At 38.0% G+C, this 12,632-nt stretch overlaps 1 protein-coding gene across 4 annotated transcripts in view; it reads right to left on the bottom strand.

Moving 5' to 3' along the window:
- KCNN2 (potassium calcium-activated channel subfamily N member 2) overlaps nucleotides 1-12,632 on the bottom strand; it is a 712,042-nt gene that overhangs the window by 468,362 nt on the left and 231,048 nt on the right. The window contains exons 2-3 of one of the 4 annotated variants that reach the window (XM_085014292.1): nucleotides 7,896-7,976; nucleotides 5,748-5,804 (exon numbers count right to left, since the gene is read on the bottom strand). The exons of 2 other annotated variants lie outside the window; for them this stretch is intronic. The gene's annotated coding sequence lies outside the window, so the exon portion shown is untranslated. The remainder of the gene's footprint in view (nucleotides 1-5,747; nucleotides 5,805-7,895; nucleotides 7,977-12,632) is intronic. One more of the 4 variants, XM_085014287.1, reaches the window with a different exon arrangement.

Below are 12,632 nucleotides of genomic sequence, written 5' to 3'. Positions count from 1 at the left end.
TGTGTGCCTGTGCCTAAAATCTTCCCCCTGCTGCCTTTCTGTTGGGTATTTAGGAAAGAGATTTCGGATGGGGCTATATTCTTCTTGGCTCTGGGAAGAAGCAAAGATCAATAGTAGAGGTAAAAGTTTGCCTCACCAAGAATTCTGAAGTGCAAATCATAAGTTTTAAGACTCCTTGAGAAAAAAGCAGCAAATAATGATAGATGATTATGGAGAAAGCAGCATCTAAAATCAGTCTTTGCTAAAGGCCTCAAGAAGAGGCAAGCTTTCTTTCTCCCTCCCTCATCTCGGATTCCTTGTTCTGATTCAGGGTGACAGATGGTTGAGCCTTCACACCCAGTGTATACTTCAAAACAGCACGCATACCCACATACATGTGAGGGAATACACACACACACACACACACACACACACACACACACACACACACACACAGCTTCTGACACAACGAGAGAGCAAGCACTTACTTTCAGTTACAGAGCAATATATTTTTAGCAATTATCTTTTAGTGTTGTAATTATCAGTCATGATTTTCTTTACAATTTTATCCTACTTAAAATTTATTTCATGAGCAGATATTCCTTTTATAATAAAAACCAATATTTTATAAAATATTATAGTTGCTACCAATCTGATTTTTCCTAAAGAGTATAGGATAACTTGAAGCTCCTAAGAGTATTTATTTTTTTGTGGGATTGTTATTTTATGCTATGAGCATTTCACTGAGCTGATTGTTTTGATTGCAAAACCAAAACATCAAGGTATTTGGAAATACTAAAGATCAAAGTAGCTGGAAATATGTAGACAGCTGCCTCGTTACTGCTGTTGCTGTTGTTAAAATATTTAGTATTTGGTGAGGATAGCCTTTCTTGATTTACAGCTATTACTTGGATTCAAAATATTTAATTCACTGGGAAATTGGCTAGTTTACTACTCTACATAAAAGCAAAAACAAACAAACAAAAAGAACATAGTCTGATATATCCATTTTTTGTCCTACTTTATCACCCATTCACCAAACCAGGTGCAAAGGCATCTGCGGATTCACTCAACCATCCATCTGTCCATCCATCCGTTTATTTGTCATTCATCTTTCTATTCATGTATCTCATAAACAAAGACACTGACTGCAAGGCATTGTGATATACATAGTGAGTGAAATATATAGAAAATGACCTGACTTTCGAAAATTTTTCAATGTAATTAGGAAAACAAGTGGTAGAAAACTGTAACCTAGAAGTAAAACAAATGTAAAATAGATTGATTCTCTGCCATAAGAGATATATAATAAGAGGGATAAAGCATGAAATATTAATTGGGAAGAAGGAAATAGTGTGGAATCTGTCTATTTAAGTAGCTTTTATAGAAAATGGACTTCAGCAGACTTCAGCCACACTGCTAAAGCACACACACACAAATCCACATATTTTTAGAGGGAGAGAGCAAAATAACTTGAGAAAATAGAAAATAAAACACTGCATCCAGGGTGCCTACCCTCCATAGGTGCCACGTGATGAGAACAACATTTGCACCTGCCCCGGAGGTCACCAGGGCACAAAGCTTTCCCAAAGAGTAAGAGTCTTTATATGTTACCTCAGATTCAGAACTGGAACCTTCCTGAGCAGAAAATTACCAAAGGGACAGTTTACAGTTGATTTATTCTTTGAGGTGCTACCAGACCCATCTCTTCTAGTCTCTGTTCATTATGTATTCATGAGCCAGGCTGGCTATCTTTCATTCTTTATTGTATTCAAGGAAGAAAAAAAGCCACATAAAACCATTTTCCTGGCTGAATGGGTGAAATAATTTAAAAGCCAATATGTTAGCCTGGCAGCTTGTCTAACAACCATGAGACTCTCTTCAGAACAATAATTAAAGTGGCTCGCTCTTTATTATATAAATTATTCATTCACTTTTTAACACCAGGTGAATGTTTATGTTTATAGGGGATGAGTACTGAAGACAGCTTTGCCATTCCAAAAGTCACCTCCCATTAGCATGTCACACTTTCATCATGAAGTGAAGTTACTGCAGAACTGCCTTCCTGGGCAATGAATACCTTTAACTTAAATAAATATAAGATTGCACAATAAGATTAATGTTGTGTTTACACTGACTATCTGACATTGTAAAGCCATGCATCTTCTCAATGGGAACAGAAACATCCTCAAGGGCAAGACAACATTTTGTGGTTATCTCCTCTCGACATCCTGGAAACACTGGGCTAAATATACTATCTCCCTGAGGTGTAGTTTGTGGAGACAAGATGAGGAGGTGGAGATTTCTTAATGCTAAGTACAAACAGTATGTTAAGACTCCAAAAATTCTTCAGGTACACATGGCCCCACCGATAACCTTTTCACTATCCATCACCCTCCTCATGTACTCACAACCCATTTCACTTACTTAGGTTCCATGCTGTTGCTACAATCACTTCTTGGTCCAGATCCTGAATTCCCTTCCTCTATCTTTCTGTAATACTCAACTGACTAAACTCCACCAGGATAAGTTCAGCTCTCCAACAACAGTTATTATTATCAGTCTTTTAAATTTTGGACATCATTATTTGAGTGTAGTGGTATTTTGCTGTGATTTTAATTTGCACTTCTCTGATGAATAATATCACTGAGCACTTCCCCACAGATGTTTACCCATTTAGATAGCATTTTATGTCAAGTACTAGTTCAAGTATTCTGTTCATTTTTTCAATGAGTCATTTATCTTTTTCTTATTTATTTGAAGTTCTTCATATATTCTGGATACATATCCTTTAATGTTTATACATATTTTAAATGTTTTCTCCCAGTCTAATTTGAATGATGCTCAAGTTACCACTCTTTTCCACTATGGTTATGTTTACGAAGTCTTTACTAATGAACTTACATTTAATAATTCACTGAGAAAATAGAAAAAAAAACCCAGCTTCTAACTGCCTTACAACAAATTCATCAACCTGCTTGCAGTTCCACACATACACTCTGCCCTCCATCCTACTACAATGATAAATTTTCCTTGCTCCTTTCTGAGGCCAAATCTGCCACTGCCTCCCATCCCCTCTCATCTCATCTAAGACCTTTCTTGCCAGTATCTTTTTTATCTCCTCCATCATCAAGTTTTACTTTCCTACTAGATCTTTTGCATTAGTATACAAACATGCTGTAATACTAGCCATTGCAGAAAACCAGGAGGAAATTGATGGCACTAAATTAGGATACTGTGAAAAGTATCTGTAAAATGGCTATTGACAAAGACAAGGGCAGGGTGTAGAGAAGACGTGAAAGATGTGGAGTACCACAGGGTTTGTCCAGCAACATTTCAGCCAAGCCTTGGTTCCTAGTGAAGAAAGGGATTAATAGTACTCAAGAAGAGTCAGTCATGCAGAATGAGTCTTGAGAGAAGTAGCAAAGGGAACCAGTTAGCTCCCTCCTGCAGGCATAGGGCTGGAGGAATAAATATCGTACACTTACTTTTCTCTCTTCCTTAAATCTCCATCTGGAGTTCTCCATTGGCCAAACTCAATTGGAAGCTAGAGGTTAAGCAATCTAGATAGGTCAGCTTCCTTTGGCACAGATAAGGGTGGAGAAGGATGGAGATAGCTCTGAAGTGGCAAATGACAAGAAGATAGCAGAGTTTATCCCTTCACCCCTCTTACTCCATACTTATTCTTCAAATGGGTGAAAAACATATGTCTCCAATACAAGGGATATGCATTTCCTTCAGCTCCCATATTAGCACAAAGTGATTTTAATTTCATCACACTTACATCTGAACTCTAAAATATTAGTATTACCAGTGTTCTTTGTATAAGATTAGCGAGTGTAGGGGGTGTAGAAATAAGTAATTGCAGTCTCTACCTCTGCAGCTGGTACGAAAACCTAGGTTGGTAATTAGGGCTGCCTTTATTTTTAATCACCCATGCCATGTTTCACTCAACTTTTATTTGTACCTCACCTGGAAGCAGTTGTTTATAGACAACTTTATTCCTATAAAATCAGTATGCTTAGTGATTGTATCATTATTGTACTGCAAAGGTTTTCCATTGCCCTGTACTACTGGGCTAAGGAATATCAAGAGGGACTCTAGTCAGTCTCTTGGATTCCAAACACAACATAAGGTTTTTATCCATATTCTGTAGTGGAAGCACAATTTCCCCTTGAGATTACGATCAGTTACTACAGCTCATACAGTGATTCATTTCTCTGTCTGTTGGTTCATCAGCATTAAAAGCCCAAATGGCCACAGGGTAGTGTCATCTTTCATTTTATCATAACTATGACAATATTTCCTGATGGAAGCATTTTTCCCTTGGGCACTAGGACCTCCAAATTCACCATTCATGGGGACTGAAAGCAAAAATAAATAAATAAATATTCAAGGGAATTCTTAGGGATAATAATAAGAGGGCTACTTATACTTCCTCCCTTGCCATGATGCATTCTGACAATGAGGGAAGCATCAAATACTGGTTGTTACGGTAAGGCAAGAATATCATCCTGGACAATGTCCCAATCATCCAGGATACTCTACTCCAGCTGGCATTATAACTGAGTTTTTATCAGGCACTCCACCATTCTATTAAGCCCACTACTGCAGGGTGGTAGGACTGCAGGGTGGTAGGTAGCATTTCATGAGGACTGTCGCACTTCCTTTGCCGTAAAATGCATTCCCTGGCCAAAGGAGATATTGCATGTGGTATCTTGGCAATGAATAAAGCAGACATTCTGTTAGCCCACAAATGGTCATGCTATTAGAAACTTCACAGGCAGGGAAGACAAATCCCTTGTGAAATATGCATCTTCCCTCGAAGGATAAAGTGATGCATTCTGTATGATGGGAGTGGTGGAACAGAAATAACCTGAACTAGGTAGCCAGCTTGACTCTTGATAAATGGTACCATACAGATCAGCTTCTTGTTTTAAAAGGATGGATGTTCAACACAGCAGTAGCCAGATAAGCCTAGGTGAGGAAAACACCATGATAGTCCCAATTCCAGCTGTCATGACCACATGGTATGTGGATCCAGTAAGTAGGAACCAGGGTGGCTGAGAAAGCAAACTGCTATCTGGAGAATGACTTATCCACCTGATTATTGAGGTTCTCCTCCAAAGTGACTGCCCTCTGGCAACCAGGTACACCATATACCTGACATAAATAACATTCTGTTCTGTGCCACTCTGAGAGGAACATCCATATCTCTTTTCCCCAGAACTCTTTCTTAAAAATTTTTCGATTTGCTCCTAATCCATGAGTAGCAGGTCAATGTGTTTTTTCCTAACTATGAGTAAATGTAGATTTGCACCTTAGACCATCTATCCTTTAATGGCAAGTGGACAATAGATGCACCACCCTAAAATATGCCCACCAGGAGAATTCCCTCCATTGCTGCATACCCACCACCTGCACACACACCTAGTGAGAGTGGAGTATAGTAGCTGTTTTTCCCTGGAATATGGGGCCATATCACTAATGAGGCCCATGCTTTTTCCCTCCTCCTCTAACCATCCAGGGGGAACCAGCCATGATGGCACCAGTGTGGGTTGAGGGAGAGGCAGTGAAGTGTGGGGAGGAGATACCATGGGAATCTGAGCCACTTGACTATTTTGCCTTTTGCCTTTTCTACCTGCTCAGACCTGGTCTCCATATTCAACTTCCATTTTATAACAGAGCTTGCTGTGCATGTCCAATTTTATGGTTCAATGGATGAGATAACACCAGTTCATGATTGGCAGGTGAGGTCACATACTCACTTGGTGACCCACGGCCATTCATTCAGTCTCCATGGGAATCCAGTGGTGAACCAGGATCTGTGTTTTAAGCAGATAACAGGTGTTGGCAGAGGATGAGACGGACTTACTCCAAAACTATCTAGTGTTCTACTGCAGTTTTTGATAATAAAAAGATACATATAATATAAAAAATATAAATATATATCCATATTATCTATTTATGCCTAAATATTTTATAGCAAATTAATGACATCTTGATATTACACCCATAAATTTCTTGGTATGCATCTCTAAAATTTAAAACATTTTCCTGTTTAGCCAATTTGCTCATTGTACTTAACAAATTTTAAATATCTTAATGTCATTTAATACAATACCCATATTTAAATTTATTTAGTAACACTTTCATTTAAAATACTACATTTGCAACTTTTCTCTTAGCTTGATATTTTTAAAATTTAAATCGTGGGAAAAAAGTACAAAATCAGGCAGGAGTTCCAGTCATGGCTCAGCGGAAATGAATCTGACTAGTATCCATGAGGAGGTAGGTTCAATCCCTGGCCTTGCTCAGTGGGTTAAGGATCCAGCATTGCAGTGAGCTGTGGTGTAGGTCACAGACGCAGCTAGGATCTGGTATTGCTGTGGCTGTGGCATAGGCCAATGGCTACAGGTCCAATTCCACCCTTAGCCTGGGGACCGCCACATGCCACAGATGTGGCCCTAAAAAAAAAAAGACAAAAAAGCAAAATCAGGTAAAATTGCATACATAAGTAGCAAACATTCAAAGAAAAGCAAGTAAATTTAGGACAGTAGTTAACTACTTTGAGGAAAGTGTTATGATTATAATCAGGTACAAACAGGGAGACTTGAGATGCCGGCACTGTACTATTTCTTGACCTGGGTGATGGTTGCATAAGAATTTCCACTACGAGTATTCATTAAATTATAAGTTTATGCTTTTGAAAAAAGAGTTGTGATATAGCATATGAATAATACATTAAAATACTTTTGAAAAGTAAACTGATATGCAACAGTTCAGCATTCCTATATTAAACACAAAGAAAAGAATAGAGCTTTCATAGTGATCTTTTAGTTTATAGTGACCAGATCTAAATATAAGTGTCTTTTGTAATGTGAACTGCTTATTTAAGTTCACCCTATCCGATGACATTGCTGAGGATCTCTTTCTGAGCTTAACATAATAATGACATCTTATTTTTACATAAGCCTATTGGCTTGTATCATAACTGATGATGATCAATTCTCAATATTGCTCAGTTTGGCATTCTAAATAATGCCCATGCACTGTAATATTATTTGCACAGTTTGTTTTGACAAATATTCTAACAAACGCTATTTGAAAATTTTACAAAGGACTCAAAGAAGGATGTTTTACAGTTATAAAATTTTATGTTTAAAAACTGGAAGTTTCCTCCTATTGTCAAAGACCAACGGGCACAATTAATCTCTTGGTGAAGATAAGGTTCCCCAGGTTCTACCAGGGAATACAGTTAAGAGCAGCTTGGCAGGTTGCAAATAATAGATTATTCCAATATTCCCATTTGCAAGAGTCTTCAGACCCACACCTCTTTGATATTCCAGGGATGTTGCAGTTTTTCAAGTTTTTAAAATCTAGACCATTATTTGAGTGTATGCTTAGATTTTCCAACTCCGAAACAGTAAATTTCTCAGGGCCCCACTTCTTGAAACAACACGTCAAATCCTGGCACTTTGGCAGTACACCCATGGCAGTGCGTTTGGCCATTTGAGTTTTGTATGCCATCCCCCTTGTTCAAACACCCTTAGAATTCACTTCCACATGCCTCCCAGGCTCCTGTTCATAACACATTGCTGAGGTCTTACATTTTTGGTTTACAAACTATCTCTACTCTGAGCAGCCTTCTATTTAATCCTCATAGCTATGTGTTTTCACATCGTGCAACTGCCGTGGGGATAGTAAGAGGTGGTGGGGATTTGTGCCAAAAAGTACAGGCATCAGGTTAGGAGACTAGTGCCTCAACTATAGTCACTGAACAGCTTTTATGGACGTTCCTCAAGAGGCAAAAGGAATCGAGTGGAAGTTCAAGACTTTTTGGTCTTGCCCAGCGCAGCCCACTTATTTCCATCCTGTTTCTCTAGGTCCTACTTCTTCACCATAAGTGCCCTTACCTTAATGGAAGAGACTTAGTGAAGTCTTCCACTCTGTAATCCTCTAATATGTCCTGAAATTGATTCATAGTCATATCCACCCTGAAACATTAGGAGACAAGGCATTCCTTCAAAGAGATCTTTCAAAGTTTTCATAGAGTCTTCCCAGTCTTCCATGTGTGTTCGTTATGGGACATCCATGGCTTTCATTTTCCCTATGTATGCTCTCCAGCATCATAATAAGAAGCCTGGAGTTCCCGTTGTGGCGCAGTGGTTAACGAATCCGACTAGAAACCATGAAGTTGCGGGTTCGATCCCTGGCCTTGCTCAGTGGGTTAACGATCCGGCGTTGCCGTGAGCTGTGGTGTAGGTTGCAGACGCGGCTCGGATCCCGCGTTGCTGTGGCTCCGGCGTAGGCTGGCAGCTATAGCTCTGATTGGACCCCTAGCCTGGGAACCTCCATATGCCGCAGGAGCAGCCCAAAGAAATAGCAAAAAGACAAAAAAAAAAAAAAATAAGAAGAAGAAGAAGAAGAAGAAGAAAAAGCCTGATGATTGCATCCCTTTTACAATCACTTTTTTTCTATAGTGACAGTATCTCACTTCCCACTGTATTCTATCCCACAGTGATAACCTGAATAACTCAGATTTCACTGCTTGCTATGGGTTACCCTGATCCTCATTCCTCCCACTCTCCCTCCCCAGGAGATTATAATCCTTTGACATACAGGAAATGTCATCTAGGAGTACAACTTTAAGGACCTGCTCCTTGAAGCCACTTAGTTTAAACCTTCTTTGAATTACTACAAATTGTACTGTTATAAGCCACTAAGTTTGGGGTACTTTGTTATAGCATAAATAGAGAACTAATACATCGACTAACAGTTATTATTTCAGGACAGCTACCTTCCTTTATTTTACTTAGTGGCTTGGGTTAAGTTACCTTACAGGGCAGTTGAAATTTTTTTTTTAATTTGTGTTTTTATTTGGTGGAGATATGGCTCAGCAAATTCTAAAGAAGAACGAAGCAGTATTTATCATCCAGTTGTTTTCACTTTTCCTTGAGTATTTATTATGCATCCAACACTCTCAAAAAAAGAAAAATACATGCACATATTTTGTCACCCTAGAAATTATTACCCTGGAAAATTAGTGCTATTATCCTTCATTTTAAAACTATGTAAACCTAAGTGCTTAAGGACATATAGTTAGTATTTGAGCAGGAACTGGAAATCAGCTCCCAGAATTGTAGGCATTCAAAGCCCATATTCCATTTCATTATAGTATGGCTTCCATAAGAGTTGGCAACATTTCACTCTAAGTATCTTAGCTACATTTTGTTCATCCTTCCTTTAGTATAGCAAGGAAGAGATGCATATGCAATAATAAAATTAATGCCTATTGAGTAGGATTTAAGAGGAGAGGGTGGCAATGGGACCAGTTCCCCATTCTTATCCCAGCCTTTAGTTTCAACTTAGCTTGTCCTGATAAAGAGAAACTTTTAAGGAACCAGAGAGATGCACATAAGCAATAAGCAAGTACAGAGTCTAATCTCTCGATCACTGACCTCGATCATTTTGTATCAGGTTGGAGCCCATACTGGGGCTTCCAACACTTCTTTACAAACTTCAGAAGATCAGGCAGATAATGGATGTGAAAAAATTGAAATGGGGTGGCTCAAAATACAATTTCCATGAACCATGGAACTCGGAATGTACACTCTAGAAAAATTGGTATATATATTTATCAAAAACATATTCCCACCTATCCCACCTATGGGCCGAGATGAATATCACATTGGTATTAACATTGATACTAACTATAAAAATATGTTTTACTAATTGGAAATTGGTATTTAAAATTGGATTTGACTTATATCCAATTTTATTGGCTCCTCCCTCCCTTCACATCTATAAACTAAAACCTAAAATTATGAACTATAATGCCATACAGTATAGGATCTTGTCATTGAGATTCTGGAAGAGTATGTTTCCTTATCACAACATATTCATTTCTCAATAGTATGCTCTATATTTTGCTTCTTACACAAGAAGAAAATTTGCTTATACAAGTAAGAAAACTGAGTTCACAATCATTTTTTACTCCTTTGAAATTCTATGGTTCCACTGCTATAAGTAACTAGCATTTCATCTTTATCAAGAGGAATCTACAAGTGATTGAATGGTCACCTGCATAGACAGCTGTCAGAATGATTTCTCCAAGATGAGAAATGAGCTGGGCAACCTAGCTGGCCCAAGTGAGTGGGGCACAAAGGCTAACATCCATCCTATCAGCCCACTGCTGTTGTTTTCTCTTCATGCCATTAACCCTAACAGCAGGACGCAGACTACAAACCTGGAAGTTGCTAAAGTGACATCAAACAAGGAACCTGGTTAAGTTGCAACCACTCACAATTAGAACTAGAATCTATGAATCAGGACTGGGACAAAGAATAAATGTCCTTTCGTCAATAAAAACAGTCTTTTCAATAGCAAAAAGAGCAAGAGTGACACTTGGTGGCCAGGACAAGGCATCACAAAGGACCACACCATAGGAAATAATCTCCTCACCAACCTTGCTCTGCAGTTTTGAAGGGAGGGGAGAACTTGGCTGTTCTTAATGAAAGACCTGGGTGTACAAGAATAGTATTTCCCTTGCTCTTGTTAGTAGCTAACTATCAAAAGTGACATCACACACATTACAAATAAACAGAAGTCAGTGTGTCCAAAGAAGGACATTTCAGAAAGAAAAAAAAAATATATATATATATATATGTATATATATGGTCATTAGAACACTAATTCAGATAACCATTAACAATCTGGACAATACCATATGGGATAAATAACAGCTTTAAACAAAGCAATTATCATGCACTGCACAGAACTTGGTCACTTATTCCTGCACTCTGAACTTACCCAGGCAGATGCCTCTAATCCTTGTTTAAATAGAAACCCCTCTTATTAAGATTTTCCTAGCATAACTATATTAATTTCCAGACTGTTGTAACCACCTTCTTATCTTTTATCAGTTAAAGCCTAGAGCAAAGAAAGAGCCCATCTCAAAGTATCAAATTAATAAATATATAAGTGAATGAAAAAGGTCAAGCAAATGGAAACCAGAAAGATTTAGCAAACTATCACCCCAAGTAAGGGAGAGGAGAGGTAAACAACTTTTCAGGAGCAGCAGGGAACCAAGAGTTTCCAAGGGATACCAAAAAGGGCTAAAGTCCATTCTTATAATCTGGAAATAGAGATGTTAGAAAATGTGTTCTAGTGAGTTTGCTAGTATTTATTTTTATTTTTATTTATTTTTTTCCTTATTAGGGCCGTACCCACAGAATATGGACGTTCCCAGGCCAGGGGTCAAATCAGAGCTACAGCTGCCGGCCTGCACTACAGCCACAGCAATCCTGAATCCTTAACCCACTGAATGAGACCAGGGATCAAACCTTCATCCTCATGGATACTAGTCAGGTTCGTTTCCACTGAGCCCATGATGGGAACTCCTGAGTTTGTGGGTATCCTAAAGTGATTCCTGGGCATGCAGTGCCTGGCAGTGGTTCTCAACCTTGGCTACACAGTAGATTCACCAGAATAGGTTTTTAAATCCTTTGCTCCAGGCTACCATCCAGACCAATCAATCAGAATTCCTGAGAGTGGGATCCAAGCTTGAGAATTGTTTAACGGTCCTTAGTTGACTCTAATGTGCCACCAGGATTGGGAACCACTGTGTTGAGAGAGAATAAGAAGAGCGTTCTCAAAAATTTTGGTCTTAAGATCTGTCCACATTATTAAAAATTATTGAGGATTCCAAAGAGCTTTTGTTTAGATGAGTTCTAGTCATTGATAGTTACTATATTAGACATTAAAACTTGATTTTTAAAAGATATTTATTAACTTTTAAAGTAACAATAAATGCATAACATGTTAGCATAAATAATATATTTATGAAAAATAACAATATTTTTCCAAACCAAAATATTTAGTGAGAAGAGTGGCACTGTTTTACAAATTTGCAAATCTATGGAATATCTCACTTGGGAGATGTATACATGCCCATATCTGCTTCTGCCTCCACTCTATTTTAATATGCTATTCTGACAGAAGTAAATGAAGAATATCTGATCTTCCATAGATATGTGGCTGGAAAAGAAAGCCGTATTTTAATTACCTTTTCAGATAACGGTGAATCTGCTTCTTTGATACATTAAAATTCAACAAGTGATAATTTCTCAAAGTTGCAATGTAGAATCTGAACGCAATAAGCTTTTTGTATTTTGTCACATTAACATCCCTTGGCAAACGTGGTCATTTGAACTGATCTTTTACCCAGGTATAAATTAGTAAAATTATGCTTCATTCATTTGGAAAATATTGGTTCAATATTACCTAGACCTTTAAAATATTGACACAGTTCACCATTTATTATCAAAAAAATCACATTTATTTAAATAATATAAATTCTGATCACATCCAAAAGTTCTTTAAGAATTGGACAGCTGTCAAAGTCACAGTGGTGACACCAGTTTTCCAAAATTCTAAATTTCACTTGAAGTTTCCATCTTCCTAACTGTCAACAAATGCTGTCAGTTATTTTCCTTAACGTGATAGGCTTGCTTCAGTCACTTTTGTGAAAATATCTGTCAAATATCCCAATCTGAATAATCACAATTAGTCTGTCAGTATTATTTCAAGTACAAGTGAAGTACTCCCTGAAAAAGGAGAGAGTTCAGTCTGCAGCTCAATCACCCAAGTGC

Source organism: Sus scrofa, chromosome 2 (assembly GCF_054392235.1).
Source record: "Sus scrofa isolate SSC_HxYL_T2T_F1_AM1 chromosome 2, Sscrofa_HxYL_maternal_Yorkshire_Landrace_v2.0, whole genome shotgun sequence".
NCBI lineage: Eukaryota > Metazoa > Chordata > Mammalia > Artiodactyla > Suidae > Sus > Sus scrofa.
The sequence above is the reverse complement of the archived record's forward strand: the minus strand, read 5'-3'. Positions and strand labels throughout refer to the sequence as shown.